Below are 18,016 nucleotides of genomic sequence, written 5' to 3'. Positions count from 1 at the left end.
GCATCTGTGCTTCGAAATCATTTTCATTATCCAATTGGCATGGCCCATCTAAAACTTTACTGATTTCAAATTCCCTGAGTTGCAATATGTAAAAACCCAGAAAATGGTAATTACACCAATGACTACTTTTAAATAGCTATAATAAAAAGATACAATTCTGTAGAAAGCCACTGGCCAAATATTGACTGATGGTAGTGATGTAGGCAATCATAAATTACCTCTTATGTAGACCACAAAACAATTAGGGTTTCAGCATGTTTTTTTTTTCCATTGTTGTGAATGACCAAAAAAAAAAAAAAAAAGTGATTGTGCATGGCATTCATGCAAAAAATATTATTTTCAACACGTCCAGCCCCAAACATCGTACCACAATCCTTACCACATCTTGACACTGTAATCATTCCATTGACATTAACACAGGGATCTGCAGAATAGTAAAATAATTTGAGTAAGTGACTGGAGTTAAAGTAACAATTTTAAAAGAATGATTGTTTCATCACTAGCATAGTTAACTCTCCACTTTCCTTCCCAAAATCTGCCCCCCATGCCACCCACCCCACCCTTCCACTCCAACACACAGAAATGAACATTGTTCAAGTGATTAAGGTAGTTCTCATTGTCCTGGTAGGGGAGAAGGGTTGATTACTGGTTCGACATTGTTCTTTCTCTTCTCAACTTCCACTTCTCACCTCCCCTTAAAACAATTCAGTAAAAGCAATCTCAGTTCTGCAGTAACCACTCATCCACTCCAATGTATGTACCATGTGGGAAATCTGACTAAAGGAACAAAGTTTCAAGACTCCTGAAAACTTTGTCAGTACAACTTGTACAGCAGAAGTGAGCAAACAGCTTCTGTCTGGATGGAGAAAGTTTCCTAGAGTTGAATCTGGTTCACCCTCCCATATTTACAGCACCTATAAAGAATAATACAAATTATTCAACATTACCTTCTCTCACAAGAATGAGTTCATGATCTAATAGAAGAGACGAGACAATGCATGTGGAAAAAAAATAGAGAACAATGTGTCATGTAATCCACATGGGTGGGGAAAACATCATGATGTCAGGGTCATGGAGGGGCTCCAAAGCCTCTATACAACTTGAGCACTTGAGCACCTAATAGCAGTACCAGAAATTTTTAGAGAAATCTCTCTCTCTCTCTCTCTCTCTCTCTCTCATCTCTCATCTATCTGTCTATCTCATCAGTTTTCTTCTCTATTGGTTGCATTTTTAATCTCCACATACCAACAGAGATGACCCCCAGCAACTACATATTCACAAAGTTCTTTGTGTCTATAATTGCAAAAGAATAGAAACAGCATTCATCTCAGTCCCCCAAACAGCCAGTTCTCTTTGTATCACTTGTCCACTACTGGGCCCAGGGGATGATAAACTCCTATTGGCCAGACTGTATAACATGGTATCATATGCCCACTCCTGTAATGTTGGAGGCAGGGCATGTGATTTGCAGCCCCACTAGGTGGGGGGGACACAAAATTCCCCAGAGGAAAACTGGTATGTGTTAAAGAAGTGAAGAAGGGATTCTGGGCATGCAAAAACAACAGATGTCCACTACAGGCAACTTGGACAAATTCATCCCACCTCCCAAATTCTTCTCCCAGCACAGATTTTGTTTGAAGGAGAAAAGACATACCACATATCTGGAGACAGAAACTATTGTTACTGAGAAGGTAAAGGAACAAAAAGAACTAGTGTTCAGAATTTACCTTGCAGTTTTTCCATGACTCCCCCAATATCTTATACCATTTAAAAGAAAAGGAACATATCTTATTTTCACTAAATGCAAGAGGCAGCAATATTTGATTTTAGCAGGAGACAAGAGGTTCACTTAGAGAAAGATGGTACGGGCCAGTAACATTGCAATAAGAAGGCAGAGTTGATAGGAAATAGAAACGAGTTTAAAAGAAGACAAAGGAGTGAAAATATGGGGAAAGGAGAATGAGAGTTTAAAAATTCAATGTAAGCAACTATTGCTATTCATCAGACACTGAGGAATTTCTCTGTGTTTCTTAAAGGGCCTTATCCTTTAGTGTTGATGAATAACTATTTGGTCAAGCAGATATTCAAATGCTCCATTTCCTGTTTATTTTTGGAGAAAATTAGCTTAAGGAGCACCTGGAGAGATGAAGGGATTCCCCATCCTTCAGGTTTTTCTCACATAAAATTTAAGAAAATGGTTCCTCCTCGGGCTATGCAGTGAGATTTCTTGTCACAGATATATCAGTGGAACTCATATTCTGCAACCTCTCCTACCATCTGCAACACTATTGCTGTTTCAATATCTAAACTTCCTTATAGTACCCTCAACTCAGGTCTGTCCTGCCTCCTCTAGGTGGATAATAATCAAAGCTCATCTCTTTTATTTGCTACATTAAAATCCAGCCATTTGTACCAGGCAGCTGCAAACCCTGATACTTAGCTCCTTCCCAAGGTGAGTAAACACCACAGACCCTCCCTGTACCATCCTTGAGCATGACAGAAGTATCATTTTGGAATAATCAACAGTGTCTTGTATAGCCAAAAGCATTCAGCTGCTATGACTAGCATCTAGCAATTCTGAGAAGAAAGCAGGGTGTTCAGGCTGGAAATTTATAGTATGTGTAAAATATATCCTTTCCCTTTCAACAATTATGACAGATGCAAAATGTGGTGCCAATGCTACACTTAGGTCCATCCCCAGAAAGTCATAATCAGCTGGGAAATTTCAGCTTTCCTACTAAAAAGAGAGTGCTCGAAATACAGCTCAGACATCTGCCAATGGAAAGCCCAGGAGCCAGGTCTATCTTGGTCAGTTGCAGCCACTTGCAGCAGACAGCTTTTGTGCTAACACCAACAAAGCGGCTTTCCAAGTCTTGGTTTCTTTGAAAATTTCTGGTTGAATATTTAACTCTTTGAATGCTAACAACCCTGAAGTTAACCTTATGAACATCAAGACAGTTTAGAAGATTCCACTCGTTGCATTTGAAAAGCCACACATCGAAATCATCCAACAGTGGAAATCAGCAACTGTCTCTTCCAAGAATGAGGCATTTTAATAGTTGAGTATCCTCAGAAACTGTCAGCATTTACCACTAAACTCAATTCATAAAACGTCACAGTGAAGCGGTAGGAAGAGGCTCTTAGGAAGACCAGGTAAACCCAACAATGTTGTAGGAGATCCCTGAGCAGCAGCCACCTGGAAAACTGCCCCCATCTCCACCTTGCAATTGCAGACACTGAGGCAATCTAAAAAGAGGAGGTTTTCATTCAAACGGACACTGCAGACCAGCTGGATATCCTGCCTTTATAAGAAAGTATTACACCCCTAGGAAAACTACTAACATCATGCTGCTAAAAATGACTTGGCTCATGGTGTGATCTGGCCCTTTAAATTTCTTCTCCCACTGCTATCCACATACCTCTTAAGCTTCAGCCATTCCTGTCAATGATTGTCCCTAATGTTCTAAACTCTTTCATATCTCTGGAGTTATAAATTTACTGTTCCCTCTGCCTAAGACTCCCTTCTATGGTGTCCTTTCCATCCACTTGGTTAACTTGTACGCATCCTTTAAATTCAGCTCTAACCCCACCTGCACTGGGAGGTCATCCCTGACTGCTTCCAGACCAAGGCAGGTGACTATCTTCTAAGCTTCAATAACACCCGTGCTCCCTTTACAAAAACACTTATTAAACCATATTATATTTTTGGTTTGTTTTTCTGGTCTCATATAAGATCCTTGAGGGCATGGATTTATTTTGTTTATCTTTGTTTTTATGGATGTATATGTGTGTATGTGTGTATATTCCCATCCTCCAGTCCAATGCAATTCCTGACACATAGAAGGGGCTCAATAACTGTTGCTTGAATGAATGAATGAATGAATGAATAACAAAAATCAGGTAAAGTAAGCAGAATTTACTATATTGTGATCTGAAGATCTTCCCAAAAGACAAAATACCTGAAAAGTCACCATTAGAGAGCTGTTCCATTTACTGCAGACTCAACTGCAGTAAAATTGTAGAAGGTCCTGGACAATGCTTTCTCATCCCCAAATTCCTTAGCACACTAATATACCTGAGAACCATCTACCACCCCATGAAACTCATTTCAAGCAGGGCAGCAAGAGAACATAAATGGTAAGTTCTTATGGAATATAGTTGGAGTCTTAAATGCATAGAATGGAACAAAGCCCAAAAAGGATTTTGTAGTATAAGGTAGTATAAATAAGTATTTGAGCACGCAGGCTTTGTAATCATTTGCACCAGAGTTAGAATCCTGGTTGTGTCACTCATTAGCTATAAGATTTGGAAATATATTTACTTGGGCATCAGTTTCTTCATGTGAAATATGGAATAGCAATATTCAAATCATAAGATTAAATGAGGTAATAAATGAAATGCTCAGCAAAATATCCAGCACATAATAAAAACTCATGCAATGATACTGATTGTTTTATGATTAATAATAAAAGGCAGTGACTGTTATTATTTTTAGGACTAGGCACTGAGAGTTCAGAGCGAAAGGTAGAAAGATGGGCACAGCGAGGGCAGCAGAAAATTCTTAACACAAACCTTATCTCTCCTCAATTTTGCCTGGGACTGGCTGGAGCCTTAGCACTGTCAAATGATAACTAAGGTCAATTCGGGGGAGATTTGAATGCATCGTTGTCAACAGAGGAATGTGGAAGGGAAGTCAAGAGACTGATCTGGGAGTGTTATCACATGCTTCCCAGTTTGGGGGGAGAAAATCTTCGGAGGAGGATTCCTGTCCACTCTCCCAAGTGGTGAGACAAGGGACTCAGTCTTTGTACTGAACCTCATCCAGCTAGTGCCCAGGAGCCCAGAAACCTTTTTTTTCTTTTTAATGGAGGCAGAAAAGGCTGAGCAAGCAAGCATCTGAGTTTAATGGCTCCAGAGAACCACCCAGAGAAGGAAATGAGTTCAGGGAGAGACCCAGGGCAGGAGGAGAAAGTGTTACCTGCACTTGAAACTGAGAACTTAATATGGAGACTGCTTTCAAGAGTGCCAGGGACTGGACCTGAAACTCTCTGTTTGTTTGTTTCCACAGAAAAAGTGTCATGAATCCGGCTCCTGACTAACCATACACCATATCTGAGTATGTTTACACAGGGAGTACCCAGAACTTATTTCATCTTGAAAGTAAGGCCATAAACATGAGCTACCAACTCAGAAAATGAAAAATATTGTTTGTCTCTATTCTTTATCTCCAATTCCCAGCAAACTGGAAAGAATAAGAAGAAAATTACCTAGTATATATCTTAATGTCATCACACTGGAAACATTTTTATTTCTCCCAAAAAGAAAAGGATGGTTATTGGTAACCAGCATTTTCTCCACATAATATTCCAGCTCACAGCCTCCTGCCCTCACAAAAATTATTTGGATATTCAGAGGGTCTCGTGTGGTGAGAAAGGGGTCATAGGGATTAAGAAGTCTTCACACACACCCACTCACACATCCTCTTACGTGCACACAAACACAAACACTTTTGGAAGAAATAGGTTATTCAAGTTTTAGGCAGGGCACGTCTGCTTCATAATTGAGTCCTTATCATGTAGTTGCACTTTTCTAGACATTTTGGGGGCAAGTGTAGGATATAGAAGTTTCAGAAACTATTCCTTCTCACAAATAAGTAATAACTTGATTTCTATCACAATTAAAGTATAGAAGAAGCAAATTTGGTGATCAAAGAAAGGGATCAGGATGATATGCTTTTCTGCTTAAAACAAAATCACTAATATACCCAGACATCAGCATATAATTGACTGGAAATTAGCTAAAACAACAGAAAACTGAAAAACACAACACAGAGGGTGTCCTGCCATAATCTGTGAACATTTTCCCCCCACCACCACTTACCATTTGCTTAAAGATGTGGGAAAGCAAATTGCCAGAGACAGCAGAACATTATAAACCCCCTTCTGCTCTCTGTGTACTCGAGCTACTCCTTCAGTCTGTTCAACCAAGTGTTAGCTGTGGCCACCCAAGGGATGTTACCGGAGCTTGACTCATTTATATGTATGTGCCATTGTCAGTTTTTCCCCAAACAGATAAAATATGCCACAACTAACATAATAAAATAAGCCACAATTTGTCACATACAAGACCTCTCCTGCAACCTTTCCAAATGTCAGTGTCATTTTCCTAGCAAAAGGAAATCTTAGCCAAAAATGGCTGTGATTTCTGTATTCAGACATGGCTCTGTGTCAGGGTCCTTTTCTGACATGACTTATAATACTCTTTGGCAGGGAGGAGAGGGGGTGCTTTCCCCTGGTCATAATAGGTGGAAGAGAAGAAAAATCTCGGGAAGATTTGCTCTAGGCATTTAGGATGTCTCCGAATAAATGTGAATTATTAAAGCCTAAAAAATTAATTCTATAAAGTCAGGTCAGCTGTTTAGCACATGGTAAAAAAAATAATGAGAAGGGAGACCTCCATGGTGACAGGTGATGCAGAAGTGAATGGACCGAGGAAAACAACCAGGCACTAGCTGAGCCTCTGAGACACCACAAGCAGAGAAAACACTGCCTTGAAAAATGGGATTTAGTATCATCTATACCCTATGTCCAATCATTATGTTAACTGTCTGTCCGACTATCAGTAAACAGTTATAAATTATAGAAAAGAAGCTTATCCATCATGATTTCACAGGTGCAAGATTCCTACAATATAGCAGTCATATATAACATGGGGGGGGAGGTACTTTTCCTAAAAAAAAAACTTTTCTGGAGAAGAACTCAGGATGGGTGTGTAAACATATTTTGGAAGGGAGAGTGTGGTGTGATGGACAAGGCACTGGACTTGGAATAGGATGACCCTTTCCAGCTAAGGAAATAAGTTCCTTAACTTCCCCCTGAGGCTCAGTTTCCTCCCTTACAAGATGATGACAAAAATAGTATCTTTCTCAAATGGTTATTATGAAGACAAAATAGATAATATTTATGAAAATATTTTATATACTGTTTTGGTTTGCTAAAGCAGCCAGAATGCAATATATGAGAAATGGGTTGGCTTTTACGGTGGAGATTTAATAACTTAAAATTTACAGTTCTTAGTCTGTGAAAATGTCCAATTCAAGGCATCAACAGGCTGATACCTGGACTCTGAGGACAGGCTGCTGGCATCTGGGGCACCTCTGTCACAGGGGAAGGCACACGGTCAGCATCTGCTGGTCCTCTGCTCCCAGGTTCCATTGCTTTCAGCTTCTGGTTCTGGTGGCTTCCTCTAAGGGTCCTCTCTTAGCTCCTCCAGGTTTTTCTCTCTCAGCTTTCTCTGGGTGTTTCTCTCTCTAAGCTCTCTCAGTTTGTTCTGTCCTTTATCCTCTCATAAAGGACTCCAGTAAAAGGATTAAGACCCACCTTGAATGGGGTGGGTCACATCTCAAATTGAAATAACCTAACCAAAAGGTCTCACCCACAACAATTCTGCACCCACAGGAATGGATTAAAATAACATGGCCTTTTTCAAACAAGCACATTAGCCAAAGCCTTTCTTTCCTTTTCCCAAGGAATTCCACCCATGCCCATTGCTTTAAAATCTTTAAATATCAACTGATGTCCCAAATCTGTATATCCAGTTGTGGCCTCTTGCCGGAGTCACAGACCTCTATCTTTATCTGCCTCTGGACAACTCCACCTGGGCAGCCTTTAGGCACTTATAACTCAGTATGTCCAATTGAAGTGACCCTCTTTCTAGACCATATACACACACACATGCACACACAATGCCCAAATCCTCCCAGCCATATTTCTGTCTCTCAACATCATTACCTTCCACTGGAATCCTAGGATTCACCCTACACCTCTTGCCTTCCTTCTCTCATGCACACAAACACATCCAGTCACCATGTTGAATTGATCCTACACTCTAAGTATCTGTCAGGTCAGCCCCTCTTCTCTACCATGCTGCCACCCTCCTTGTCACTTCAGACGTGTCTTCCTACTCCCAATCTCTCCATTGTCCAACACCCCAATTCATTCTTTACATTGCCATCAGAACAAACTTTTACAAATTGATATCTAATCATATCACACCCCTGAATAAAATCCTGCAATGACTTGCTATTGCCTTTATGATAAAGCTCAAATGCATTAAGTTGACTTACAAGTATTTCATGAATTCATCCTAGGTTGTATTTATGGCCTCATTTCCCCGCCACCCCATCCCCTTTCCCCAGTCCACTGTGTTGTAACCCTACTCAACTCTATATTCAAACCTGTGACTTTCACAAGCCTCCAAGCCTTGCCCATACTCTCTGCCTAGCTTGCCTCTTCATGGCATTAGACAGATGGTTAACAGCAGGGACTCTGGTGTCGAGATGCCTCGATTCAGATCCTGTCTCTTCCCTGGGCGTGTATGTCTTGGTTTAGGTCCATTCAGAAGCAGACTCTGAGACAAGGATTCAAGTGTCAACGGTTTATTTGGGAAGTTTAGAAAATACCAGTAGAAAGGTGGGAAAAAGGGAAGGAAAGATAGTCAATAAAGGGAACATTACCAAGCCAGCTATCTCTGTGGGGGGATGGAGGTTAAACCCACAGGGAGACTCTAAAAAGGGGGTTAGAAATCCTTGCATCAGAGTTATCCCACCTAAGAGTTAACTACCTAAGAGGCAAGGTTCCTGGATTATTAATACACCAGTTCTAATCAGTCATTGATTGAGGGTGTGGTTGGCTGGGGTTTAGGGATTAGGGGTTGGAGGTGGGGGGATTAGAATACGGCCTCGACTACGTTATTGAAACTTTCTATGTCTCAGTTTCCTCATTTATAAAAAAGGGATAATACTGGTACCTATCACTCAAAGTTACTGTGAAGATTATATAGGATAATATATTTAAAGTTCTAACAGCAGTGCCTTGCACTTAGTAAGCACTAAATAAATGCTAGCTGTTGTGGTTATTATTATTAATCTCTTACCTGTGCACTCCTTTGTCATATTAAACATCTGCTGGAAGTAAAACACTTTCTTAGCTCCAAAAACATATCCCTATCACAGCATTCTGCACATTATATTGGATTGTATTTTTATGCCTTTCTGTCTATCAGCCAGTGTCTAGCACAAAGTAGTCTCTCAGTATGAGTTTTAGAATTTAATTGAACTAAGTTGTCTTGCAATAAGACTTCTATGCCAAATAAGGAGATGGAGGGGGCAATTATTTATTCTTTCTAAATAAGATGAAGAAAATAGAAGGGGTGTCATTCAATATGCATTAATAGTAGGAGCTCAATTAATATTTGTGGAATGACTTAATAAATGATAGGAAATAACCACTTACTGTGAATCAGGCACTGTACTAGGCACATGGAATGCAACAGTGATTAAGACAAGTACCCTGCCCTCAAAGATATTACAGAAAAGGTAACACAGATTAAAAATGAAAAGAATAGGCATCACTGGGTTAACAGATAGTTGAGAACAAGAATAATCAAAGGATAATCACAGGTTTGGGTCAATGCTCTTTTATCTCTTTACAAGTGTTATACAGTTATCAGTCATAACCAAACTGGCCTAGACTCTGAAGCTTTGGGGACCTCCCTGGGCATCTTGATGGCACAGGCTTCCTCCTCAGGTACTGAGTATTTCTAGTTATATGAGTTCAACTCAATACATCAGGAAATTCAATATAGTTCAGGTCTAGAAATGATCTCACCTTTCAACTATTCACTTCCACTATATCATCACTATATCACATGGCTAAAACTCCAGTATAGATATATTATATATAAACGAAAAAGTCTCTTGGAAAGGTATGTTTCCTTAAAACTCTTCAGGCACTGACATGGAATGATTGCTAAGATCTTACTCAGTGAAAAGAGCAAGAAAAAAGACAGTGTGCAGGGCATGCTTCCATTTGTTTAAAATAGAGGGTAGGGGAATACATGGATATTTGTTTGCTTATATATGGCTATCTTTGCAAAAAATGCCACATAACAGGTATAGCTGTTGTTTGCCTTCTGGGAGGGAAGTTGGTGGCTGGAAGAAAGGGAATTATCTTAATTTACCATGGCTGCTATAATAAAGTACCACAGGCTAGTTGGCTTAAAGAACAAGAATTTATTGCCTTGCAGTTTTGGAGGCTACAGTCCAAAATCAACTTGTTGGCAGGATCATGCTTTCTCTGAAGTCCATAGCATTATAGTGGTGGCTTGCTGGCAATCCATAACTTAATCTCTGCTTCTGTCACATAGTTGTCTGTCTCCTGCTGCCTCCTACTCCCTTTGTCCGAATCTTTGTTTATAGTATCCCAGTCATATTGGATATAGGTCCCACCTGATTCACTTTGGCCTTACCTTAACTAATAACATCTTCAAAGATCCTATTTACAAATGAGTCTACACCCACAGGACTGAGGATTATGGCTTGAATGTGTCTTCATGTGTCAACTTGGCCAAGTGATGGTACCCAGATGTCTGGTCAAGCAAGCACTGGCCTAACCATTGCTGTGAGGATGTTTGTGGCTGGTTAATAAACCAACAGGCTGGTTTATTAAATCATCAGTCAATTGGCTGCAGCTGTGACTGATGATGTCAACAAAGAGCGTGTCTTCCACAACGAGAGAATGCAGTTGGCTGGATTTAATCCAATCAATCAGTTGAAGACTTATAAGCAAGACAGATAGAGGACCTTCACTTCTTCGGCTGACCAGTGAAGCATTTCCTGAGGAGTTCGTCAAAGTTGCCAGTTCATTTCCTGAGTTCATTGAACACATCAGTTGAAATTGCCAGTTCGTTTCCTGAAGAAATCATTGAACATCTTCATTGGAGTTGCCAGTTTGCTGCCTGCCGAAAGGAAGTTGAACTCATGCATACCCACAGTTTCATGAGACATTTTCATAAATCTTATATTCATAGATATCTCTCATTGATTCTGTTTCCCTAGAGAACCCTAACTAATACACAGGGTAATTTGAAACCGTGTAACTTGGTTAATATGCTGCATTAACCAGGACCAATTTCTGCAGTGTGAAATGGCAGATGTTGTTATACCAAAAAAAAAGAATAAAATTTAAAAACAGTGCAATTTCCATATCAAACAAATCAGCTTCAGCTCTAATTTCAATCCTCACTATGGTAGATGAAACTGGAGGGAAATAACTCTCCATCAAAAAAATAGCAGGAAAACCAACATACAAATGATACAGAGGGAGCCTAAGAAACAACCCCATCATTGACTTGATATTGGAGGTTGCCTGTGAGTTTATTTACTGACCTCTTACTTTTGTTGTCATGGATTTTATGATAAGCAAAAATCTTTTGATTTAGAGAGAAGAATCAAAATGGCAGAATAGGAAGTTGTACAGATCACTCCCTCCACCAGAAAAATAAATGAACGGAAGAAGGGATTAGAACTGACTAGGTGATAACCCTGGAATCAGTCTAGACATTTAGAACAAACAAGGGAGTGCCAGATGAAGGGAGAGTCTTCTGAGTTCAACTTTTGTAAGTGAAAGCAAGAACAAGCACCAACCATTCCTCAGCCCAAGGCAGCAACTATGGAGACAGCAGCAGCTGCAGAAATGCAGCCAAGACTCCAGGAGCAGCAGGCTGGGACTAGGGCCAGCAGGGGAAAAGTTGTGGTTGAAGATCAAAGTCAGTCTGGGGGATCCCTGGGCCCTCTTGGCAACAGCAGCTTCTGACCTCAGGCCAGCATCCACCAGATGTAAAGAAGCAGTGCACCTTTTTTTGGTTGGGTTCTTTCTTTCTCTTGCTTGTGTTCTGTGATGTGGTGGATCCCTGAGGGACCAGTGCAGATTCTGGCCTCAGTTTCACAAATGCTAAAGACAAAGACAGAATCTTGAAAAGAGCAAGAGAGAGAAGTGATGTATCACATACAAGAGATCCTTATAAAAGTAACAATTGAATTCTCATTAGAAACCATGGTGGCCAGAAGGTAGTGGGAAGGCATATTCAAAGTGCTGAAAGAAAAAAATACTATCCAAGAATAACATATCCGGCAAAGCTGTCCTTTCAAAATGAGGAAGAAATTAAGACATTTCCAGATAAACAAGGAAGTCTTCATATTGAAAGAAAATGATACTAGAAATAACTCAAAGTGGTATGAAGACGTAAACAACTGCATTATAGGTAACTATAATGGTAATTAAAAATGCCAGTATTTTTGCATTTTTCATTTGTAATGTCTTTTACTTCTTATATGGCTTAAAATTCAAATGCATAAAACAACAAGCATAAACACTTGTCACTGGGCATATATGTATAATGATGGAATTTGTGATAAGAACAACATAAAGGGAAAGGAGAGAGAGATATCAGAACAAAGTATGTGTAAGCTATTGAAGTTAAGTTTGTACCAATATAAATTAATTTGGATGGAATTAGCATGTTAAATATAATCCCTATGATAAATAAAATGAAAATATCTTGAATATTTACACAAAAGGAAATAAGAAGTGATTTGAAATGATTCCTTATGAAAGATCATCTAACCAAAAATGAAGACAGTAATAAAAGAAAAAAGTGACAAAAAAAAAAAGGTATACGACTTACAAAAAACAATTAGCAAAATGGCAGAAGTAAGTCTTGCCTATCAGCAATTACCTTAAATGTGAATGAATTAAACTAATCAAAAGGCAGAGATTGGTAGAATGGATAAAGAAGCATGATCCAACTATATGCTCTTGTGCTGGTTTGAATGTATTATGTCCCCCAGAAAAAAGCCATATTTTTTGATGCAATCTTGCGGGGCAGACATATTAGTGGGGATTAAGTTGGAACGTTTGGATTAGGTTGTCTGCATGGAAATGTGCCCCACCCAACTGTAGGTGATAACTGATGAGATATTTCCATGGAGGCATGGCTCCACCCATTAAGGGTGGGCCTGGATCAGTGGAGCCATATAAATGGGCAGACAAACAGAATGAACTCAGTGCAGCTGTGAGTGACATTTTGAAGAGGAGCTACAGCCAAGAGGGACACTTTGAAGAAAGCACAGGAGCTGCAGATGAGACAGCCATTGAAAGCAGACTCTTGCTCCAGAGAAGCTGAGAGAGGACAAATATCCCAAGAGTGACATTTTTGAGGAACTGCAGCCTCAAGAGGAACGTCCTGGGAGAAAGCCATTTTGAAATCAGAACTTTGGAGCAGACACTGCCATGTGCCTTCCCAGCTAACAGAGGTTTTCCAGACACCATTGGCCATCCTCCAGTGAAGGTACCCAATTGCTGATGTGTTACCTTGGACACTTTATGGCCTTAAGACTGTAACTGTGTGACCAAATAAACCCCCTTTATAAAAGCCAGTCCTTTTCTGGTGTTTTGCATTCCAGCAGCATTAGCAAACTAGAACAGCTCTTTACAAGAGACGTATCTTAGACCCAAAGATATAAACAGGTTGAAAGTGAAATCAAGGAAAAATATTCCATGCAAATTAGTAATCAAAAGAGAGATGGCGTGACTATGCAAATAGCAGGCAAAACAAACTATAAATCAAAATGGTTACAAAAGACAAAGGACATTATATATCATTAACAGGGTCAATTCAACAAGAAATCATAACAATTATAAACATATATGCACCTAACAACAGGGTCCCAAAACAAATGAAGCAAATATTGACAGAATTGAAGGGAGAAATAAGCAGTTTACAATAATAGTTGGAGATTTCAATACTTTACTTTCAATACTAGATAGAACATCTAGAGAGTACGAATACACATTTCAAGGAACCACCTGAAATCTAGACCACTTTGAGAACCTGGTCTGAGTCTGTTTTCTTCCAAGGTTTTAGGGGAAGTGAAGTTTCCTTTAGGAGGTTTCTTAGCGCTGGTTTTTCCCAATGTTTATTTGACAGCTAATGGGTAAGGAAATCTTATTTGGAGTGATGGAAAGAATGTGTAACTCTTGGTGTTGACCATAGCAGATACTGCACATCATGTTCAGCTGAGAAATCTATATCTGATAGTGCAAAAGTTGGAAATGAAGCAGTGTAGATATATCTATCTAAAAGAAATGACAGGAAAATAAGTAACATATGAGTGTGCACCAAAACACATGAGCGGTATGAGAATATATGGCCTGAATTCACAGTACAGTTTAGAATACATGAAAATATTTTTCATCAAATGCCTTGAAGATACCACATTAATGCAATACTATAAACCAACTAGATCTAACAGACATATATAGAACACTGCACCCAACAGCAGAATACACATCTTTTCAAGGGTACATGGATCATTCTCCAAAATAGACCATATGTTAGGACACAAGAGATGTCTCAATAAATTTAAAAATATTGAAATCATATAAAGTAACTTTTTCATCCCCAATGAAATGAAGCTAGAAATAAATAAAAAGGAGAAAACTGGAAAACTCATGAATATGTGGAAATTAAACAACATGCTCCTAAACAACCAAGGAGTTAAAGAAGAAATTACAAGATAAATTAGAAAATACTTATAGATGAATGAAAATGAAAGTACAACTTACCAAAATGTATGGAGCGCAGTAAAGGCAGTGCTAAGAGGGAAACTTATAGCTATGAATGTCTATAGTAAAAAAGAAGAATGATCTCAAAGTAATAACCTAACTTCATATCCTGAGGACTTGGAAAAAGAGGAACAAAGTAAATCCAATGTTAGCAGAAGGAAAAAAATAACTAAGATTAGTATGAAGATAAATGAAATAGAGAAAAGAAAAACAATAGAATCAACAAAACAAAATCAATAAAATTTATTGCTTTTTTTAAAAATCAATAAAATTTGACAAAATTTTAGCCATTCTGACCAAGAAAAAAAGAGAGAAGACACAAAGAACTAAAATCACAAATGAATTGGTGGTATCACTACTGAACTTACAGAAATAAAAATGATCATGAGAACTATGAACAATTATATGCCATCAAATTAGATAATCTAGATGAAATGGTAAACTTCATAAAAATACACAACTTACCTAAATTGTCTCAAGAATAAATAGAAAACCTCAAGAAACCTACAAATACAGAGATTGAGTCAATAATCAAGAAGCTTCCACCAAAGAAAAGTTCAGGACCAGATACTGGCAGTGGTGAATTCTATCAAACATGTAAAGAAATAAGACCAATACTTCTCAAACTCTTCCAAATAATTCAAGAGGAAGGAACATCTTCTAATTCATTCCATAAGGCCAGAATTACCCTAACACTAAAACCTGATAAAGATATCACAACAAAGAAAATTACAGACCAATTTCTTTTATCAATATAGATGCAAAAATCCTTAACAAAATACTAGTGAACCAAATCCAACAGCATATTATAAAGATTACTCATGCTGACCAAGAGGGACTTCTCCCAGGAATTCAAGGGTGGCTCAACATATAAAATTCAATCAATGTAATATATCACATAAATAGATCAAAGAAAAAAATACATGTTCATCTCGGTTGAGGCACAAAAGGCACTTGACAAAATCCAGCACCTTTTCCTGATAAAAACATTCAGAAAACAAGGAAGAGAAGGGAACTTTTCAACATGATAAAGGCCATTTATGAAAAACCCATGGTGAAAAGACTTAAAGCTTTCCCTTAAGATCATGAACAAAACAAAGATGCCCACTTTCAGCATTGCTATTCAATATTGTACCAGGGGTTTTAGCCAGAGCAATTAGGCAAGAAAAGGAAATCAAAGTCATTCAAATTGAAAAGTAAGAAGGAAAACTATCTCTATTTGCAAATGACATGATCTTGTATAAAGAAAATTCAAAGGAATTCACAAGAAAACTACTAAAGCTAATAAATGATTTTGGCAAAGTTGCAGGGTACAGGTTCAGCAGACAAAATCAATTGTGTTTCTTTACACCAGCAATGAACAATCTGAAAAGGAAATTAAGAAAACAATTCCATTTACAATAGCATCTAAATGAGTAAAATACCCAGGAATCAATTTAACCAAAGACATAAATAATTGTGCACTGAAAACTACAAGACACTGCTGAAGAAAATTAAAGAAAAGCAAACTAGATGGTAAGGCATCCCCTCTTGATGGACTGGAAAATATAATATTGTTGAGATGCCAGTACTACCCAAAGTGATCTACAAGTTCAGTGCAATCTCTATCAAAATCCCAGCAGCTTCCTTTTTCAGAAATGGAAAAGCCAATCCTCAAATTCTTATGGAATTGTAAGAGGCCCAAAGAGCCAAAACAATTTTGAAAAATAAGAATAAAGCTGGAGGACTCATGCTTTCCAATTTCAAATTGTACTATGAAGTTAAAGTAACCAAAACAATGAAAACACTATAGCACTGGCATAAAAGTAGACATACAGACCTATGGAACAGAATTGAAAGTCCAGAAATACATGGACATATCTATGGCCAATTGATTTTCAACAAGGATTCTAAGTCCATGCAATTGGAAAAGAATAGTCTTTTCAGCAAATGATAATAGCTGAATATCCACATATAAAAAAATGATGCCCTACCTCACACCATACACAAAAATTAACTGAAACTGTATCAAGGACCTATATATAAGAGCTAGAACTATAAAACTCTTTAAGGTAGCATAGAGGAGAGAGGCAGGGCAAGATGACAGCATAGAGAGGTGTGTTATTTAGTTAGACCCCTGGTAAATAGCCATGAACAACTAGTAAATAGTCTGGAAAAACTGTTGGGAGACATCCATGACTGGACACACATCATACACCAACCTGGAATGGGTGGAATGGCTGAGATCACAGCATAGAACTGTAAGTAAAGCTCCCCAAACTGTGGAGCTGGTGGCCCTCCCCCACCAGCATGGCAGGCTGAGCTGAAACACTTCCCTGTGGAAGAAAGAAGCAGGTTACCTGGAGTAAGGAAAAGTAACTCAACTGAGCTCCAATTGTGGTTTTAGTTAACAAATTTGGATTACTGAATACAAGCTACAAGCACAGATAAACCCAGAGCAAGCAGGAAAGGAACCTGAGGTTCTTCCCAGCAGAGAGAAAGTGGGGCTGACAAAAAAATATATGCAAGACATCTGAGCTCAGAATACTGGAAAATGGTTGTGTCCCAAGAAAAAGGGCACAGAGAACTGGCTACCAACACCGGCCAACTATCAAAACTGGGGGGCTGCAGACATGCTCTGAAAAGGGGCTTTCTCTCTTTTTCCTTTTTTTCCCCTCATTCCAAGTAGCTCATTAGAGAAAGCCTCAGACATTTTCAATTTTCAGCACTGACCCAGGCAAGTGGAGTTAAAAGAATCAGAGAGACAAAGGTGGAATTCAAGTGTAGAAGATAACTCACTAAAGGATGTATCTTCCTAAGAAAAGGGGGGCCCAGCTCAAGTGGCTGCCCTTTCTCAGAGAATTCAGACCACAGGGCCTGGGGGATTAAAACCCATAAACAACTTAAGCTTGGTTTCTGATACCCTTGGCCTCTGGCCAGGACAGGGTCCTCTGAGAAATAAAGAAACCACACCACTTTTCATCACTGGGGAGCTGCAGGCTGACAAGCACCACCTGATGGGCAGGATAGAAAAAGCACAGAATCCAGAGGCCTCACAGGAAAGTCTGACAATCTGCTTGGTTTCACCCTCAGGGAAACCTGATACTGAATGTATCTTCTTCCTGAGGCCTAGGCCTTTCTAGAACGGAAAAATCTGGGGTGATCAAGGAAACTAGATGCCTAGACAACAAAAAATTACAAATCACACTAGGTAAAATGAAGATATGGCCAAGTCAAAGGAATAAACTTACTCTTCAACTGAGATACAGGAATTGAAACTATACTAATTATTAATCAAAGAAATCTCCTAAATCAATTCAAAGATCAAATCAATGAGTTGAGGGAAGATATGGCAAAAGAAATGAAGGACATAAAGAAGATATTGGGTGAACATAGGGAAGAACTTGAAAGTTTGAAAAAACAATTGGCAGAACTTATGGGAATGAAAGGCACAATAGAAGAGATGAAAACACAACAGAGACATACACAGCCGATCTCAAGAGGCAGAAGAAAATATTCATGAACTGGAGGACAGGACATCTGAAATCCTACACACAAAAGAAAAGATAGGG

The sequence above is a fragment of the Choloepus didactylus genome, chromosome 1, assembly GCF_015220235.1.
Source record: "Choloepus didactylus isolate mChoDid1 chromosome 1, mChoDid1.pri, whole genome shotgun sequence".
Classification (NCBI taxonomy): Eukaryota; Metazoa; Chordata; class Mammalia; order Pilosa; family Megalonychidae; genus Choloepus; species Choloepus didactylus.
Note: the sequence above shows the minus strand (reverse complement) of the source record.